Source organism: Arachis stenosperma, chromosome 8 (assembly GCF_014773155.1).
Source record: "Arachis stenosperma cultivar V10309 chromosome 8, arast.V10309.gnm1.PFL2, whole genome shotgun sequence".
Taxonomy (NCBI): domain Eukaryota; kingdom Viridiplantae; phylum Streptophyta; class Magnoliopsida; order Fabales; family Fabaceae; genus Arachis; species Arachis stenosperma.
Genome location: NC_080384.1, coordinates 10,492,491 through 10,510,925, shown reverse-complemented (window position 1 = coordinate 10,510,925; position 18,435 = coordinate 10,492,491).

The window sequence follows — 18,435 nt, the reverse complement described above, 5'->3', positions numbered from 1 at the left end:
TTATGAAGCCCACTCTGACCTCAAACATATCCATCATATGCACAATTACCATTATGCCCCTTCCTCCTTCATCGCCAGCGGACAAATAGGGGGCGAGAGAGAGAAAAAGGGAAATATGAGACGTTACATTTTATTTTGGTTGTCAAAAAATAAATAAATAAGCAGTAATGTTTTGCTCATACATTGCGTGGGTAGCAATGAATGTGTTCTCAGATTTTGGGATATATGAATGAAGTTTAATTTTCTTAGGAAGGGAAGGGCCCCATCACATTAATTAACATTTTCATTTTTCATATTTGTAATCTTGATGGTATATATTTTTAAATTTTGTCCCACATTATTATATTATATTCCCTGTTTAAATTGTGTTGGCAGCCCCATAAATGATTGAGACAGATTATATATGCTTGAATTTAAGTTGCTTTATTTTGATAGCATCTTCATAGATTATATATCATCATCATTCATCACTAGCCTAGTAGCCTCTAGAACTAGCTATATTTAGATCCATTAGACTAATTAGTTCTAAGCCTGTAACCACGGAAAGATTCCAAAACAGAAAAATGCCAATTATGCCACTGACATTGAACTATTGAAGAAACTATACTCTGCACTTGTCTACAGCAAAATATAAACGTACCTAAAAAACAACTATAAGAGAAAACTATTTATAATGAATGTAGGAGAATCTGAAGCAAGTGTTAAAAAGGTCTACTATTGCAACTTCCTAATATAATGCCATAATCCAATAAGTTTGTATTACATAGCAAAACATATATATGGTAGGATGATTATTTTTGTTGTGTACGGTTGACTAATTGGTTATTAGATAAGGAATTGTTACATGTATAAAATAGAATTCAAATTTCTTACACTTGCTTAAGAAGATTAGTGAGTTAATCACTAAATTAAGCAACAGAAGTTGGTTATAGTTGGATGATTATATATCTACATAATTTAATTTGTCAAAATCCATTTCATACAAATATTTTGGCAGCATGCATGCAAATTAAACCTCCTTAGGTTTGATGTTAAACGATAGCATAGCATAGTAGTATTTAATTGGGTTATTTAAAATGGAAGGAGTGATATATATCTGAAAAAGTGAGGGAAAGAGAAAGGGACAGATGGTAGTTGAGGGGGGTAAATGTGAAAATTGATGTATGATAGGAAAATAGTGGACGCATTTGGAGGGGGAGTAAATGTGATAAAAACAAAGAAAGAAACAAAAGCATGCATGATAGAAAGTTGAATAGTGACGAAAACGCACTCCCATGCAATGCAATTAGTGAGTAGTAGTAGATAGGTAGTACCATCCACACTGCCACACACTGACCCCGAATAATAGCAAGAGAGAGAGGCTTAGCTTATTGCATTGGTAATTTCTTCTTCAAAAATCATCGTGAACACGGAGATGCCGTGCTACCACATTAATAATATTCATGCCTCTCTCTTAGAATGTGAATTGAGACAAGTTGCAGATCTTTGCCTCCAGTACCATGCATCGTCATCACTAACGTTTGCATGCCATACAAACACATTCTTTCTCTGCTCCCACCCTCCTCATTTATTTCATCAACACCACATTTTCTTCACTTTCTCCGCCCTCCCTTTCTATTCTTTTTCTCCCATTGCTTTCTACCTACACACAAATATGTAACCATCTAAATCAAACCAAAATAAATTAGTCAAAAAACAGTTAGAATTTATCTTATTTAACATTTATTAATAGGGAGTTACTCATATAAAGATGTTTAAAACGTCTTTTCTTAAAAATGCTTTTTAATAATTAAAATTTAACTTATATAATCGATTAAACTGTGTTTTTTTTTTGTCAAAATTAGACCAAACAAATTGGTTTGACCGAAAAATCAATAAACTAAATCTTGAATCGATCTAAATTAATATTCTTTTTATAGAAAATAACTATAATACTCTAATTATAAAAAATGACTAAAATACTCTTATTATATATATATATATATATATATTAATTTTAAAAACTCTAAATTATAATCCTAAGATGGCATAGAGAGAAAAGTTGAGTTAAGATTTTAGATTTTTCAATATATATATATATATATATATATATATATATATATATATTGAGTCATTTTTTATAATAAAAATATTGTAGTCATTTTTATAAAAAATATTAATTTAAATCGATTTAAATTTTGATTTACCGATTTTTTAGTTAAATTAATTTGTTTAGTTTAATTTTAACAAAAAGTAATACAATTTAATCAATTACTTATATTAAATTTTTATTATTAAAAAATATCTTTAAAAAAAATATTTTAGATATCTTTATGTGACTGACTCTTTTCTAACCGCTTATACTTCAAAGAATACTTGATCGTTTCTTTTAATTTGGGAGACAAGAAGTTAGTTAATTATACGTACGAATTAGTTACACTGTGAATTCAAAAAGCTCCGCAATGTAACTACTAACGTATTTAAACGAATAATGTTAGCTAATCAACTTTTTTCAGCCAAAACATTAGTAAATATTTTAGAGTGTTTCGAATCCTATATAATGTAATTATTTTAGTCCAATTAATTTTACTTTTCTTACCTTTTTGTCTTTAGTTTATTTTTTCCAAAATTATTCTTACTTGATAATAAATTCATTTGTTACTATCCAAAAGCTCTCAAAAAAGGTTAGTTCCTGTATAGTCTAAAGTTCTTTCTTAACATAATAGCAGTCTCTGGATATTTTTTTTTTTCTCGACAAAGATGAGTCTTCTTCTGGCATGCTAGAGGAAGCCCAAAAAATTTAATTGCTAAAAACTTAAAAATATATACATAAATAATTAATATCTTTTTACTTGTCTTATACTAAATTCTTTTTAAAGTAAACGAGAATCAAACTTTATAGATTGTCAAAGTTCTGATACTATATTATAAAACTAATAAAAAGAGATATATAAATGATTATATATTTCTAGAATTTTAAAAAAAATTTCTAAAAAAAATACAGGTTCATGAAATTCTGGTTCAAATATATATAAATATTTATAACACTATTAGAAGAATCACTTTTAACAATAAAAATAATCCTAAAAAATATATAATCGTCGCAAAAATATAGTTAAATAAAGCATGTAGCAGCCATTATATATGTTATTGTCATTAAAAGTTTATCTCTAAAAAGTTCTTTATTTTTTGAAGTGTAAATGCATGGTTTTGGAAAAAGTGGAAAACCTAATGAAGAAAGAAGTTAAAAGGACAACGCATATGAATATGATACATCTCAGCGATTTTTATGGAGTGTGGTCTGGTAACTGGTAAGAGGTAATGATATTGATATCATCATGGTAACTGGCTGCTAAGAGACTTGATGACTTCGTCTCGGAACATTCTCCTATATATAACGGTTTTTCCGTAAAGACAAAGCAAAAACACTTTCATACCATAATATGTTCAAATCTTTGATGTTTGATTCCCCCTCCCAGCCATAAAGAATCGAAGTTGTATGTATATATAACCTGACTTGAACTTTTAAACTTCTGTCATCTATCTCTGCCATGGCCCCTCCATTAATATATATCTTAACCTCCTCCTTCTTCTTTAATTTGTTACATAAAGTTCCCTTTTTAGTTGCTACTATCGTTATATTATTATTATTATTATAAAATTAGGAGTGAGACTCAAATCTGTAATCTCTAAGTAAATATAAAGAAATTATATCATTTGAGTTATAGTTTGTTGATCATTATTGCTATATTATTATTAACTCATCAATTTTATATATATATATATATATATATATATATATATATATATATATATGTACCCATACATGGTTAGCATAAAGAATCCATAACCTTTAAACAAATATAAAGAAACTATGTCATTTGAATTATAATTCGTTGGCTATTATCGCTATATTGTTAATTATATATATATATATATATATATATATATATATATATATATATATATATGTGTGTGTGGTTAGCATAAAGAGCTTTTGCTCTGACATTTAATCATATATACCCAAAATGAATTTAGAAAAATCATAAAAGAGACGAGAGAATATATATATATATATATATATATATATATATATATATATATATATATATAAGTCATCTCACTAAAAAGTATTAAAATATGTGTGGAACCTATGAGATCGAGAAAGGTAAGAGAAGTAGTATTTTTCGTTATTTTAAAATTTTAAATTTATCAATAATAACGACTGTGCCAAATTTTATAAAAGATTTTGTTTTGAATCTTATTTATTGAGCTTAACTTGTGAGTGATTGACATAAAAATTTTAATATATTAAACAGGGAATTAGTAAATTCATGAGCTAGATTCTGATTATGGCATTAGCAATCAATTCTAAAAGTTTAAAAAAAAAAAATTCGATTCTTGACAAATTAGATGAATGATAAATCTAATTTTGTCACTTGACAATTGACAGCAACATGCATTATTCTCGATCAAAGAACAAAATTTAAAAAATCATATACAAAAAGAAAAGATTCTTCCTTAATTTGATTCTTAAGCTTCACAAACTATAGGCACAATTTCTAAAAAGTATTCACAATAGATACAACAAGATTTTAATGTGTGTTCTTGAATTCTAGTTTCGGTGAAGAATTCTACTACTCTTAAGATATGACAAACTCTTCAAGTACATGTTGTTGAGATCACCAAATCAAAGATTAAACAATTGAGAAATAAAAAGGTACGGGGAGACAATAATAATATTAGTGTACAAAGTGTACAATAGAAATAAAAAAGAGATTAAGATGATATGATAATTAATTTAATTAATTTTTTATAATTACTCATTTTAAATTCAAATATTAGGGTCAGTTTTTTTTAATATTAACCCTAATTCTAATTTTCTCTCAGCGCTGTTCTTCTTCTTCTTTTCTCTCAACGCCGGCGTCCCGTCTTCTTCTCCCTAATTCTAATTCTCTCTCAGCGCTGTTCTTCTTCTTCTTTTCTCTCAACGCCGGCGTCCCGTCTTCTTCTCTCACGTCGCCACCCTCCACCGCACCAACCCCCCTACCCCCTGCATCGCCCTCCTCAATCGCACCTCAGCGGACGCGTCCTCCCTCATGTCGCCCTTCACCATGCTGTCGTGACATCGGCCAGCGTTAGCACGGCCGTTGAAACTCGCCATCCCACGCTGCTCGATGACCTCCTCCCTGCTTGCCACCGGGCTTATTACGATCCTACTTTTCCTGACTAACATCCACCAACACGGTAATCTTCTCTTTGCAATGCTGTTTCAATTTTTATGTTCTTCGTGGCATTAATTTTTCAGGTTTGAATAAAAGTGTGTTGGATATTTTGTGTTTATTTTTTATGTTTTGGAGTTTTTTTTATGAGGATGGATGTTTAATTTATTCATGTTGAATTTTTTTTCCATGAATGGGACTTACAGAAACTATTATTTTGTAGCTTTCAGAAGACCAAAGCTTTTGGGATGATATTGAAGAAGAGCCATGGTCTTTGGGTCTTCTTGGTCTCCAACAGGTATCAAATTAGGATTGTTTGCTTATTTTATGGATGAATATTCATTAATGAAGTGATTAACTAATCATTAAAAATACCTATTAAAAATACCTATTGCAAACTAATCATGTGTGGAGTAATATGGATTGTTCACTAAGCGAATGAGATAGATCGTATATGCATCATGTTTGTCAAGAGTTGTCTGGTAGAATAATATGGTTAGTAACTGAAAGTAATAATCCCTCGCTAAACCAATTGGGAACTATTTATAGTTAATGTTTAATGTCTCTGTTTAAGTTGCATTTCGTAGCAAACTTTTATATAATACATAAAAAAAATTGTGTTAATAAGTAGTCAACAGGTAACACAAAATTTTGTCTAAATAAATATACATTTGATGTGTGGTTGAATTTTCATTCATTCTCTAACAGTTGGGAAGTGATATTGGACATTTTTATACTGCAGATATAGAGATCAGGCTGCTGAGGCAACAAAAGAAGGATTTGGTGCTGCTGGTCATTGCTTTGAGTGCTGCTTGGACTGCTGTTAAGATTAGAAAATCTCTTAACTTTAAGAGTACTCTTAAATCTACCTCCCTGCCCAAAATTGGTATTAAAGTTGCAGTTGAGGAATTCAAGGTCAAAAGTTCCAAGTAATTATGCGAAGATTAGTTCAGTTTAATTTTATGTAAAACTTATATCAGCTTTCTATTACCAACTTTTTTCTCCAAGAGAACATGAGATGTTGAGAACATAAACATATTATTTGTTATTTTTAGTGTATTCATTTACATGTGTAAAGTGTGGTTATTGTATTTATTTCTCTTGTGGCATAAAAGCAAAATAAGTCCTAATTAGTTTCTATTTTCATTGTCACTTAAGATAGTTACACATAATTTTTTCATGTTATTTTTCTGTGTTTGGATTTACTCAAATTGATATAGATATGAAATTTATTATCACCTAATCTTAGTACATTACTTTTTCTAGTGTGATATTTTTGCACTTTGATCTTTAACTTTATTGTTAACTATCTTTGGCTACTCTTTTTTCACCTAATCTTATTTATTCAATATTTTCTTATGTGATATTTTATATTGTGATATTGATGCTGATTCATACTGAATACTCATTTGATCCTGACTGGCTCCTTTCTTTTATGTCGGTTGAAACAATGATATAAATAATAGGGATATGTGACATTTAAGTTTGCAAAATAAATATTAAATTGTATTTTTCTTTAAGCCATTTAAATTAAATCGGATGTTAATTTTACTATAATTACGGATAATTTTTTTCATTCTAAAGTAAATAGTTATTTTGGGTATACTATTTGTAATACAATTTATTATCCTGTTGTGTTGATGTAAATAAAAAAATTAAAAGAAAAACTAAAATAGGCCAAATGTTTATTTTACTAGGTAAGTTGATGGTTAGTTTCATTCTAATTTGGATGTTTATTTTATTTTGATTGAATTTAACATAATTTTACCTGATTAGAAGACTTTGTTTAAAAATATTGTGAGCATGGTGCCTATTATAAATTGAAATTTTACTAACACTCTTAATCCTATTTAAGTTAGTCATTTTCTTAAAATATAAATTAATAAATTATAAAATATATGTCACTATTAAATTAAGTGTCTAATAAATAAAAAAATTAATTGGTGTGTTTAGAACTTGTGGTCAATCCAAAATAGACCGGGTGTTCATTTTACTAGTTAGGCAAATAATTATTTTCATTATAATTTGGATGTTTATTTGATTTGGACTTAGTTTAACATTATTTTTTCTGATTTTGCAACAATAAAATCATCCAAGTCGAAAAAAATGAAGCATCCATATATTTGGGTCTGGACTTTGAGGGTAAAACGTAGAAAAATTTGGACCTTCTTCTCATGCTAATTTTGGAACTTTTAATTTTTTTGTCTCTAGAGTAAAATATTTTCTTCACTCAAGAATAACATATATAAGTGCACTCTATATTATGAAGAGAGTCAGTAGTGTGAATTGTAACAAATGAAAAATGATCCAATGGAATGCATGCAGAATAAGAGGAACCAAATTTAAAATAATTTGAGAAGTCAAACTTTTGTGACCCAAAAGTTAATAAAATGTTTGAAACCTCAGAAGTATCATTGGAAGCAGAGTTCTCAAAATTGATATTATAGAAAGACAACTTATTGAATAATCCAACAAAAAGTCCCACAACGTGTGAATAGCAGTGGATGTTAGTATTATTTTGGTACATAATACATTTGTGACACAGTAAATTAGTTTCAGGAGATTCATAATGTGTTGCAAAATATGCATCACCAGATAAAGCTGTATCAGAATGTTGATCAAATTCATTACTTAGTCCAAAAACAAACTCTTCTCCAACTACACTAATAGGAGAAGATAAATTTCCAAAGGAAAGGACTAAAAAGCTGTCTTTTTCATCTTTCTTTTCAGAAATAGAGACCTCTAAAAATATTATACTAAGAAATAACTACTGAAATTCCGTGAAACTATATCTGCAAATTAAAAATACCAAACCCAAATTAACAAAACCCAACCCATATTCAGAAACATATAGATATAGGTCGTCTCTAGATGAACTACAATTAATTTCAATCAATAATTTAAGCTAAAAAAATATATAACCAATTACAAGATAAGAAAGTTTCTTTACATGTTCATTTCACACATTTTCACATAACTGAAAGTAATTACGGGGTGAAATGCTTGGTAAACCAATTGTTATTCACAAATCCATAAACTAAAACAAGCAAAAGATCAATCACTCAACTGAAACAAACATTAATTTATTGAATGAAACTCAACTATCCGTATACATTGTAATATAATTATCTATCTTATTTCGAATAACTATTCACTAGGTCAACTAATAAAAAATCTGTTTAAATCAGTCCAATATTTCAAACTCCAACCATGGTGTACAGAAGTAGAACAATCAAATAACTCAGCCAAATTCATTGCATGAACATCTAGTTATTAGCTAAACCTTTAGTCATCAAGTATAAAAAATTTCAATCACCAATCTAAGCAATTTAAGAAAATAATTAGTAATTTGTGCTCAAATAAATATGTGTTCAAGTGTTCAATAAACTCACAATCTAAAACAAACAGCAATCACTAGCATGAAAACCATCCATCCAGATACATAGTAAAGAAATCATCCACATTATGGTACTAACTAAATTGATATTTAAAATTATGAAGGCTGCAATACAAAAAAGAAGGAAACCAGCCACATCTACAATTTGTTGACATAAGTCCAATATTTAAAAATCCAACGATTGTGTACACAAGCATAGCAAGCAAGTAACTCAACCAAATCCATTACATGAATATTTAGTTATCAGCTAAACCCTTAGTCATCAAGTATAAAATTTCCAATCACCAATCTAAACAATTTAAGAAAACAATCAGTAATCTGTGCGCAACTAAATATGATGCAAAAAAATCAATTACTTAGCACAAAAAAAAAGAATCGCTAGAATGAAAATCAACCATCCGGATATGTAGTAAAATAATCATCCATGTTGAATCAAACAAAGATTGACTACGATCAAATAAATTAAGTGACTTCGCATTCAAAAGTCCATACCACATACCAAAATTACTGTACTAACTAAGCCAAAATTTGACAAAATTTTGAATGTTGAAATAGAAAAACCAAGTAAACCAGCAACAACAACAATCTGTTCAATAGAGTCCAATTTTTCACAATACAAGTTTAGTGTATAGTCAAGTAACACATCAGAATTCATTGAATAAAAATCTAGTTATCAACTAAACCTTTAGTCACCACCTAACCTTTTGATGCACCGATGAGGGTGGAGAGCTCTGCCGATAGAGAAATTTTGGGAGTGACGACGATGCCACTAGGAAGCTATGTGGCCACTAGGAAGCTGTACAGCGACGTAGATGTGCGTTAAGGAGGACAGCGACGCCGTTGGGTGTAGGGTCTTCTGGCCGAACTGGAGACGCACGAATAAGGCTAGTTGTACGGTTGCTAAGAGGTCGACGCCGGACAGGGATGGGTGCCGTAGCAGCTACTGGTCCGAGGCATTAATCGACGAGGAATACGACTGATGGAGAGAGATATTGCAGTGGTTGAAACGACCTGAGAATGGCTTCTGACGCGGTAGAGAGAGATGACCCTTGCAAGACGGACGTGCGGCGGGATGACCTGCCTTCTGCGTTGATGACTACCGGCGACTGAGAGAGAGACGTGCGACGGGGATGAATGGGGCCCTCCGCGACTTTGTCTGCCGGCGAGGGAGAGACACACGCGCGGGGGAGGGGCTACGGGGGTCGACATTGGTTGACGGTGGCAGAGCTTCTACCGCCGGTAAGTGGGATGATTGCTCAGGGTGATGATGGCGGTTTTGGGGAAAAGAGTATCATTGGCTGAATGGTGCCGATAAATTAGGGTTAGGGATGTTTACTTTGGGAATTTTTTTACCTTTTTTTCTTGTACTGGGCCAAAATTACATCCCATTGTACACATTGTCAAGATTTCTCATTGTCTTCCTAGTGGAGTTCTTGAAAAATTAACTCAAGAATATGAAAAAAAATCTCAATTTTAGAATATCTCTCTCATATAAAAAAAACTGATAGATTCACTCATTGTAATTGGATATCAAATTACAAATAAAGATTACCTTGATGTTGTTTATCAAGGTCTTCCAGAAGATTACTCAAGCTGCATTACTCTTATGCAAGCCAAGTCATAATTATTTAGTATAAAAGAGGTTAAAAATTTGCTACTCTCTCACGAAGATACTATTGTTAATTTTAGACAAGTCTCACTCTCTATAGCATAACCAAATCTTGATCAGAATTTGCATTTCACACAAAGTGGTTATTCTCGTGGCTATGGTGGAAGAAAAGGAACTTATGGAGGTCGATTTTTTAGAGGAGGAAAGAGTTCTTGACAACTCAATAATCATCAATTCTGCCAAGTTTGTGGCAAATCAGGTTACATTGCTCATAATTTAATTATTATGTCGGTCTCTATAATTTTATTGAATTTTCAATTAGGTTTTTATACTTTTTTTTTCTTTTTAAATGATTCCTTATACCATGTCAGCTTTTGTAATTAAGTCCCTATCATGACAAAAACGTTGAAATTAATGGAATAATCAATTAAACAAAATGAATATGTCTATCACTTGACTGAATATTTTCTATACTTTAACAGAATATTCTATTAATTCCAATATTTTTGTCACGGTAGAGACTTAGTTACAAAATCTGATATAGTATAGGGACCCAATTTAAAAGAAAAAAAAAGTATAAGGACCTAATTAAAAATTTAGTGAAACTATAAAGACCGATGGAGGAATTAAACCTTGTTTTTTTGGTGTGATCACAACTATCAAGATTCTAATCAATCCAATAATTCTTCGTCCTGTAATTTCAATCAAATCAACCTCCTCCACATTCTAGTGCTTTTCATCAACCACAATCCTTTCTTACAACACCTATAATTTTAGATTCATCATTGTATGCAGACTCATGTGCTAGCCATCACCTGAATCATGATAGCTCAAGCTTGATTTCTGCACCAGATTATACTAGTCCAAATTAGTTTTATCTTGCAAATGGTTCAGGTATTAGTATAAATCAAGTTAGTAATTCTTTCTTATCTAATTTTACTGGTAAAACAAATTTGTGTTAAATAACCTACTACATATACTTAAAATTGCAAAAAATTTAATTAGTGTTTCATAATTCTACTTAGACAATGGTGTTTATTTTGAATTTTATCCATTTCACTGTCTTGTAAAATCTCAAGTATCCAAGAAAGATCTCCTTCAAAGAATACTTAAGAATGGTCTATATACTTTTGACAGTCTTAGCATTCGTAGGCCTTTAATTACATAATGATTTTAAATTTTTTTTGGCTATTTGTAAAACAAATCTTGAACTATGGTATAAAAGGTTTGGACATCTCTCATATGGTATTATTCAATTTGTCTTTGTTCATTGTAATATTATTTTCAATACAAATAAAAATGACAATGATTCATTTGTGTGTGAAGCATGTTGTATAAAAAAAATACACACTTTATCTTTTAATAATTATAAAACTTTTTGTGAAATTCCACTTCAACTTGTCTATATTGATGTTTGAGATCTTGCTCCAACTTAATCAAGATAAGGCTTTAGTTACTACATGAGCTTGATTGATGCTCATACCAGGTATTGCTATTTATGTTTGTTAACTTCAAAGTGACAAGTTTTTGAAAGCTTTAAACAATACAAGTGTCTTATAGAGAGATGAACTGGACATTTCATCAAATTTATCCAAATTGATAATGCTAAAGAATTTTTGTCTCATGATTTTAAAATCTTTGTACAATCTAATGGTATATCCCATCGATTAGCTTGCACTCATACACATTAGCAGTAAGGAATGATTGAAAGGAAGCATAAACATATCACTGAGATAGGCTTTATATGCTTTGCTACTGCTAAAATGACATTGATTCATTGAAAAGATGCTTATTTTACTGTTACTTTCTTAATTAATAAACTTCCAACTAAATTGCTAAAATTGAAATCGCCCTTTAAAATGCTACATGGTTACAAACTTGATTACTCTATATTAAGGATCTTTAGTTGTGCCTAATATCTTCACATTAGACCTTTCAATAAACATGAAATGAATTACAGATATGAAGTTCTTAAGCTATGATCCACAATCAAAAGGTTTAAATGTCTAAATAAACAAGAAAAAAATTATAGTTGCTAAAAATCTTATTTTTGATGAAAAATTGTTTTCTTATTCTGCTATGTTTGAAAATGCACTAACTTTTTTTATTCATGTACTACAAAATTAGTTACTCTTTCACTTATATCTTATATTCCAGAAACTGTATCTCATATTACAACCTCTCCTTTTACAATTACTAATTCCAATTCTACTCTTTCTACCACTACTAACATTTCATCTATCCAAAATCAACCTATTTCTATAGCTACTAATAACAATTTTACTCTCTCTACCACTAGCTACTAATACTTCATTTGTCCAAGATCATCCTACCCCTATCTGCCATTCCTATTTCTAGCATTGAAATTCAATTGCCAACCACATCTCAGACTCACTCATCTTTACCCTCTTCTCAAAATATTCACCCTATGCATACAATATGTAGAACTGGAAGACTCAAACCTAGAGTCTTAGCTACCACTCTCTCTAAATCAGATTTAATTAACAATGTTCTAGGGAACATCCCTCAGTCTATTAATTGTTTATATTGGTATAAGACTATGTAAGAGAAGTATAATGCATTAATGCACAATCAAACCTGACACTTAGTTCAGAGTAAAACCTCACTCCGGCTCTAGAAAAATGTGCAAAATCTCTATCTGCCTCTTAAGGAAAGTACAATGTCATCATGACCTCTGTCCATCACTTCTGCTAGACAATCTGGCTCTTGTGCGAAACTCTCTGGCAACAAGAAGCAGCAACGTTCCTACGTGTCAAGTAACGTTGCTACATGTCAGCTACAGTTTTTATGGGACAATTTGCCACCTACACACTCAACAAAATGTTGGTATTTTATTGTGATGAAAAGGGACTAAATTCACTCACTCTCTTCGTTACTGAAAGCATTGGAAATCCTAACAAGGAAGATGAGCTTCACAAAGCAATTGTCAGCTTCAATTAGGTGTTCATGGAGAACTATTGAAAGATTGATGCGTTGTGGAGAAGCTAAAATGGACACCATCGAAATGGAAAGGAAGAAAAAGTTCGAACATCTACATTGCAATTGTGGACGTTATGCAATCCTGTTCGAAACTGGAACTAGATTAAACTCTAGTAGGTTGTTTTTGGGCTGCTACTACTTTAAGGTAAGTAAGCATTTATCTGAATCTAATTTTTGGTACTTGTATTATGTTATAATATTATTTTTTTTGTTATTTGTAGATTCCACAACAACACTGTAAATACTTCAAATGGCTTGATGGGATGATTGCAAAAAATATTAATTTCAAATTGGACGGTGTTGGCACGGGAGAGCAAGAAACTGATGTGCAAAGTAAATTATCAAAGATAGAAGAGAGACTGATGAAATTAGAATTGCGGCTACAAAATGGAGTGCAGATTAAAACAAGAGTTTCATTGTTAGAATTTTGGAGTGTCTTAGGATTTATAATCTTCTATGCTACTACTGTGAAGTTTGTGTTGTGTCAATTGTATGAGTTCTGTGGAACTATTTTGATGCATAGCATTTAGTGCTATTGTTTAAGCAATTAATTTAAGATTTTGTAATTTTGATGGAGACTTATTGAAGCAACATACAATGTTATGTAATTTTAGTTGAATTATGTATGGAGTCATTAAATTTTGCTTCAACTTGCTCAATAGACTAATATTTTAAACCTGTTAACATTGATAGATAATCCAAAAGCACAATACATCATTAGCTATTAGTTTTTGGCAATTTTAGTGCATTGTCACAAACCCTAAAACATACCAAAATAACCATCTATAGTGTTATGTCATGTCTAATAAGCATGACCATAAATGGACATGGCAACAAAAGTCATAACTAACAATCCAAAATAAACACAAATAACTACATCATCCTTGGAATAGCAAAATAAAAACTTATATTAAGCAAGTCCTAGCCTTCACTTCTTCCTTAGAGGATTGAAAACTTCTGGTGCAGTGGAGTTAGATGGTGCCTTTAAGCTTGAAGATTCATTGAGACCTAGAGTTGGGATAAATTGGAAAAGCCTTGCTACTGTGTAGAGCTTATAGCTCTCAATACCTCTGAAAAAATTCTATTGTTGTTACTTGGTTTAAAAGGTGATGGTTTGGATGCTGGTGTGACACAATGAAAACTCAAATTGGACAAGCATGGCCTCACAATAGGCTATTTTGCTCTCCATGGTCTTGCTATTGGTGTGATTCCTGGTGGTATATCATTGTAAGTTGTGAAATTGGGTTGAGGATTAACAATGACCTCTTGAACCTGGTAAATAATTCAAATCAATGACAAATTTCAATTATTAAATTCACAAATACTATGAGATTGATATATTATATTCCAATACCTCAGTTGGTGGTGCAGATTGAGAGATCTCACCTTCTCGTTGTTTGTTGTTGTGGTATTGTAATTTCCTTTTTTGGTTGTTTCTTCTTCTACTTCTTAGCTTTAGCCTATATGCACAATCAATTTTAAACTTTAGGTTTAATATTTTTGTAAAGTTCCAAACTCAAAAGTATATACAAGAAGATCTTACAATAAGATCAATTGCTTCACTCGCTAGTGGTGCACCATTTGTCACATCTAGATTAACTACATTTGGACCTCAAACATTTCTAGCTGGAAGCACATCAAGATGTTGCAAACAGATAAAATAAAGACAATTAAATCCTAATCTACATTTTTCAGACTACTAAACCCCTTAAGATTTTGATAAGGGACTCTTAAAACGTTGTGAATTTTATGAGAAAGACAATTAAAACCACAAACTCTATAAACTTAGGTCTACATGGTACCTATTGGATTGGTTGTTGTTGTCCTATTAGATTGATAGTAGTCTCAATAGTTCTTTGTTTCTTTCTCTTCTGTTTACAGTTGGGATTCCTTGGAGCTCTTTTGCATGTTTTTTAATAGTGAGCTTTTTTTTTCACACTTACTGTATGTAACCTAGAATGACCTCTTCACCTTTGTGCCATTGTTCTTAGCCAACTGACTCACAGATACTTTATCCACTTTTCTTCTTAATACTAGACGTCTAGGAGGTCTCTTGATCAATGGTGCTTATGGCTTGCAGTCAGCTAGTGATGTCTCTTGTCAGTATTGCTCACTATTCACAGGCTTGATGGTGATTTCATAAGTCTTCTGAATGGCATCCATGATAAGCCACTCATGAACAAAGTCTTTCAGTTTAAGATTTAATTTACGGAGTCTAGAAATAGCAGCTACAGCATGCTTGCATGACAAACCTAAGCAATCATAGTATATGCATTAAAAAATATCAATAGTTTAAATTACAATTCATATTCATGCATAATGAATCTTAGTTACAAAATTTTAATTTCATACCTGTTAATTGTCATGCATTACAGGTGCATGTTTTTTTCCTAAAGTTAACACCAATTTTGTGATTCCGCATTTGAACCTCAAATATGACTCTATCATCATCACCTGTCCATTCAGCATTCTATTTGTTACTTTCTAGTTTAATAATCTTATCTAGCCTCTGCTGTTGAACTGGAGCCAACTTTCCAGTATAGTTCATCAACTTCTTCTTATGGAAGGTCATCTTTCTCATAAGATAATATCTTAGGTTTTCACACATGGTAAAAATAGGCTTACTTCAATAATCCACAATCTTCGCATTCCAGACTTCACACATATTATTTGTGATATTGTCAACCTTAGGTTAGTGTGAAAAATGACTCTTGGTCCACACAGCAGGTTCAAATTTTGACATATACTCCCAGGCTAGCAGATTAATCCCATTCAGTTTATCCATTATAGCTTTAAACTCTGCATGAGTTGTACTCTATACACATTGCCAAACAAGCCCTTTTGATTGCTTGTCTTTCCACTACTTCACAAAATTCTTCCAAATATGGAGGACACAATTTCTATGGTGAGCCTAAGGCATCACTGATTCCATGGCACTTAGCAAATCCTATATGAGACAACAAAACAATAATAATAAAATTAACAAACATACCTATACGAGACAATAAAGGAATAATGAAATTAACAAATAAACATAAACAACTTTAGTAATAATTACCTTTTGTTGGCCACTAATAAAATTCCAACCAAACTCTATAAATGACCCTAAATCATGTTCTAGACAATGCAGAAACCATTTCCATGTCTCGATCCACTCAGTGCCTACCACAGCAAATACAGTCACAAAAAGTGATTATTTGCATCTTGACCAACTACAGACAAAAGCTGACCACCAAAATATCTCTTGAAGAAGCAACCATATAAACCAATAAAGGGACAACAACCAGCTTAAACCCATGCTTGCATGTATCTAGCTTATCAAATAGTGGTGGTGCTTCGAGCTGTGGGATTAATGCCACCAAAATTGTTGAACCTGGGTTGCTTCGAATGATCTCATTCAAATAGTCCCGAATCTTGGCATATTGTTCCCTTTCATTTCCTATTACTTCTTCTCTTGCTGTCTTTAATACTCTAGTTATCATTTTTCATTTATATGCACATTATAGTCCTACTTCATGTGCTCCATTGGTTCTTTGGGGGTTAGCATTGGCTGTGTTGCCATCCTCTTTACCAACTTGCTAGTTACCCACGCTCTAGTGGTCATGTTACTTGTCAAGTTTCTTCCACATGTGTGCTCTTTTTGATAAGTCTTCACTTAAAAACAAAGCTCATGGCTATTCTGCGAGGTAAAAATCAGCCAAGGGTAACCATCTTCAGCACACTTAGCCTTAATTCTCAATGATTCATTTTTCAAGTACTACAACTCCTTTCCTTCAGATACAAACATGCCCTTCAGAGCTAATTTGAACTGAGCCATTGTGTCAAACAATTGTCCTACCTCAAATTAAATATTTCCATAATCAGTTTTATCATCATACTCTGGATGCCTTGGTCTTCCCTCATCATCAGATGAAATAGGAGAGTTAAAAGCTTCAGATGCATATACATAAGGATTATCATTATCACTATCCACCTCCTCAACAATTGGGTCTGAGTTGGGTTTATCTCCGTTAACATCTCATAGACTTTCTATACTGATATTTGGACCTCCACAATCATCATTCGGGCTTTCTGCTGTTGTAGTCCCAAGATTCTGCCAATCCATAACATCTGGTTGAGTTAAAATATGTTTTTTAGTCTTGTCCACATATCTTTTTGCTGCCTTCTTCTTTCGAGTCCTGGGAGAGAGACCTACAACCTCTTTTTTTGTGACATTCTTCTTCTTTGGAGTTACATTCTTCTTTTTTGGAGTGACATTTCTCTTATTTGCAGTAATATTCTTCTCTTCTAGAGTTAAATCTTTCTTCTTTGTTGTTAATTTCTTCTTCCTTGGAGTTGAAACCTTACAACTACTATTATTATCAGATTCAAAACCAGGTGGAGGAGGCTTGTAAGATTTATCCTCTTCACTCTCATAACCATCATCACTAAATGAGTCAGTATCTATTCCCATATTAGTAGCAGCCTCCAACAACTTTGAATTACTTACAACATAATCACAATAGATATACAGCTTATCAATCTCCATGTTAGCCATTTTGTTATTACACATCTCCTTAATCTCTTTGTCTCCTTTCAAAATGTGGAGTCCAAACTCAATATCCCTTGCAATGGGATCTAACCAATAGATCTCCTTGTAAGTTTAGTAACCCAACCCCTTAAGCATTTTCACCAAGTCTCTAAACTTCACCAAGTCTATATCCAACTTAGGAAACTTGTGAACCTTACCATTCATATAGTTGAGCACACCATCCTCATTTTTTTCAAACCATCCTCCATGGTGAAACACATACACAATTTCATAAGCCATCTACAACATAGTAATAGTAAATTAAACTAAACTCTAATAAAATCAATTTTTAACTAACTCATGATACTTGACTCAACGTTAATTAGAAATTGCTAATTTATTTCCATTACTTGATTTTTACCCTTAACCATAAAAACAAAACATATTTGTTGCCCTAATAACAAGCAAGTCACTAACTCTAAATTGCATGCAATAAATTTACAAAGGGAGGACCAGCTAGCAGGACCACAACCAAACATAGAAAAATGCTAAAAAATAGAGCAAATAGCCTACCTCTTGTTGCTCGAACAACACGTTACCACAGTGTCACGATAACATCAGCCCTTCCCTGACACTACACTATCACGTCGCCGTTCGTTCTTTGTCACTGTGTCTCTTGCTAGATACTGGCCAAAAGAAGGTGATGCCTTAGGGTTTT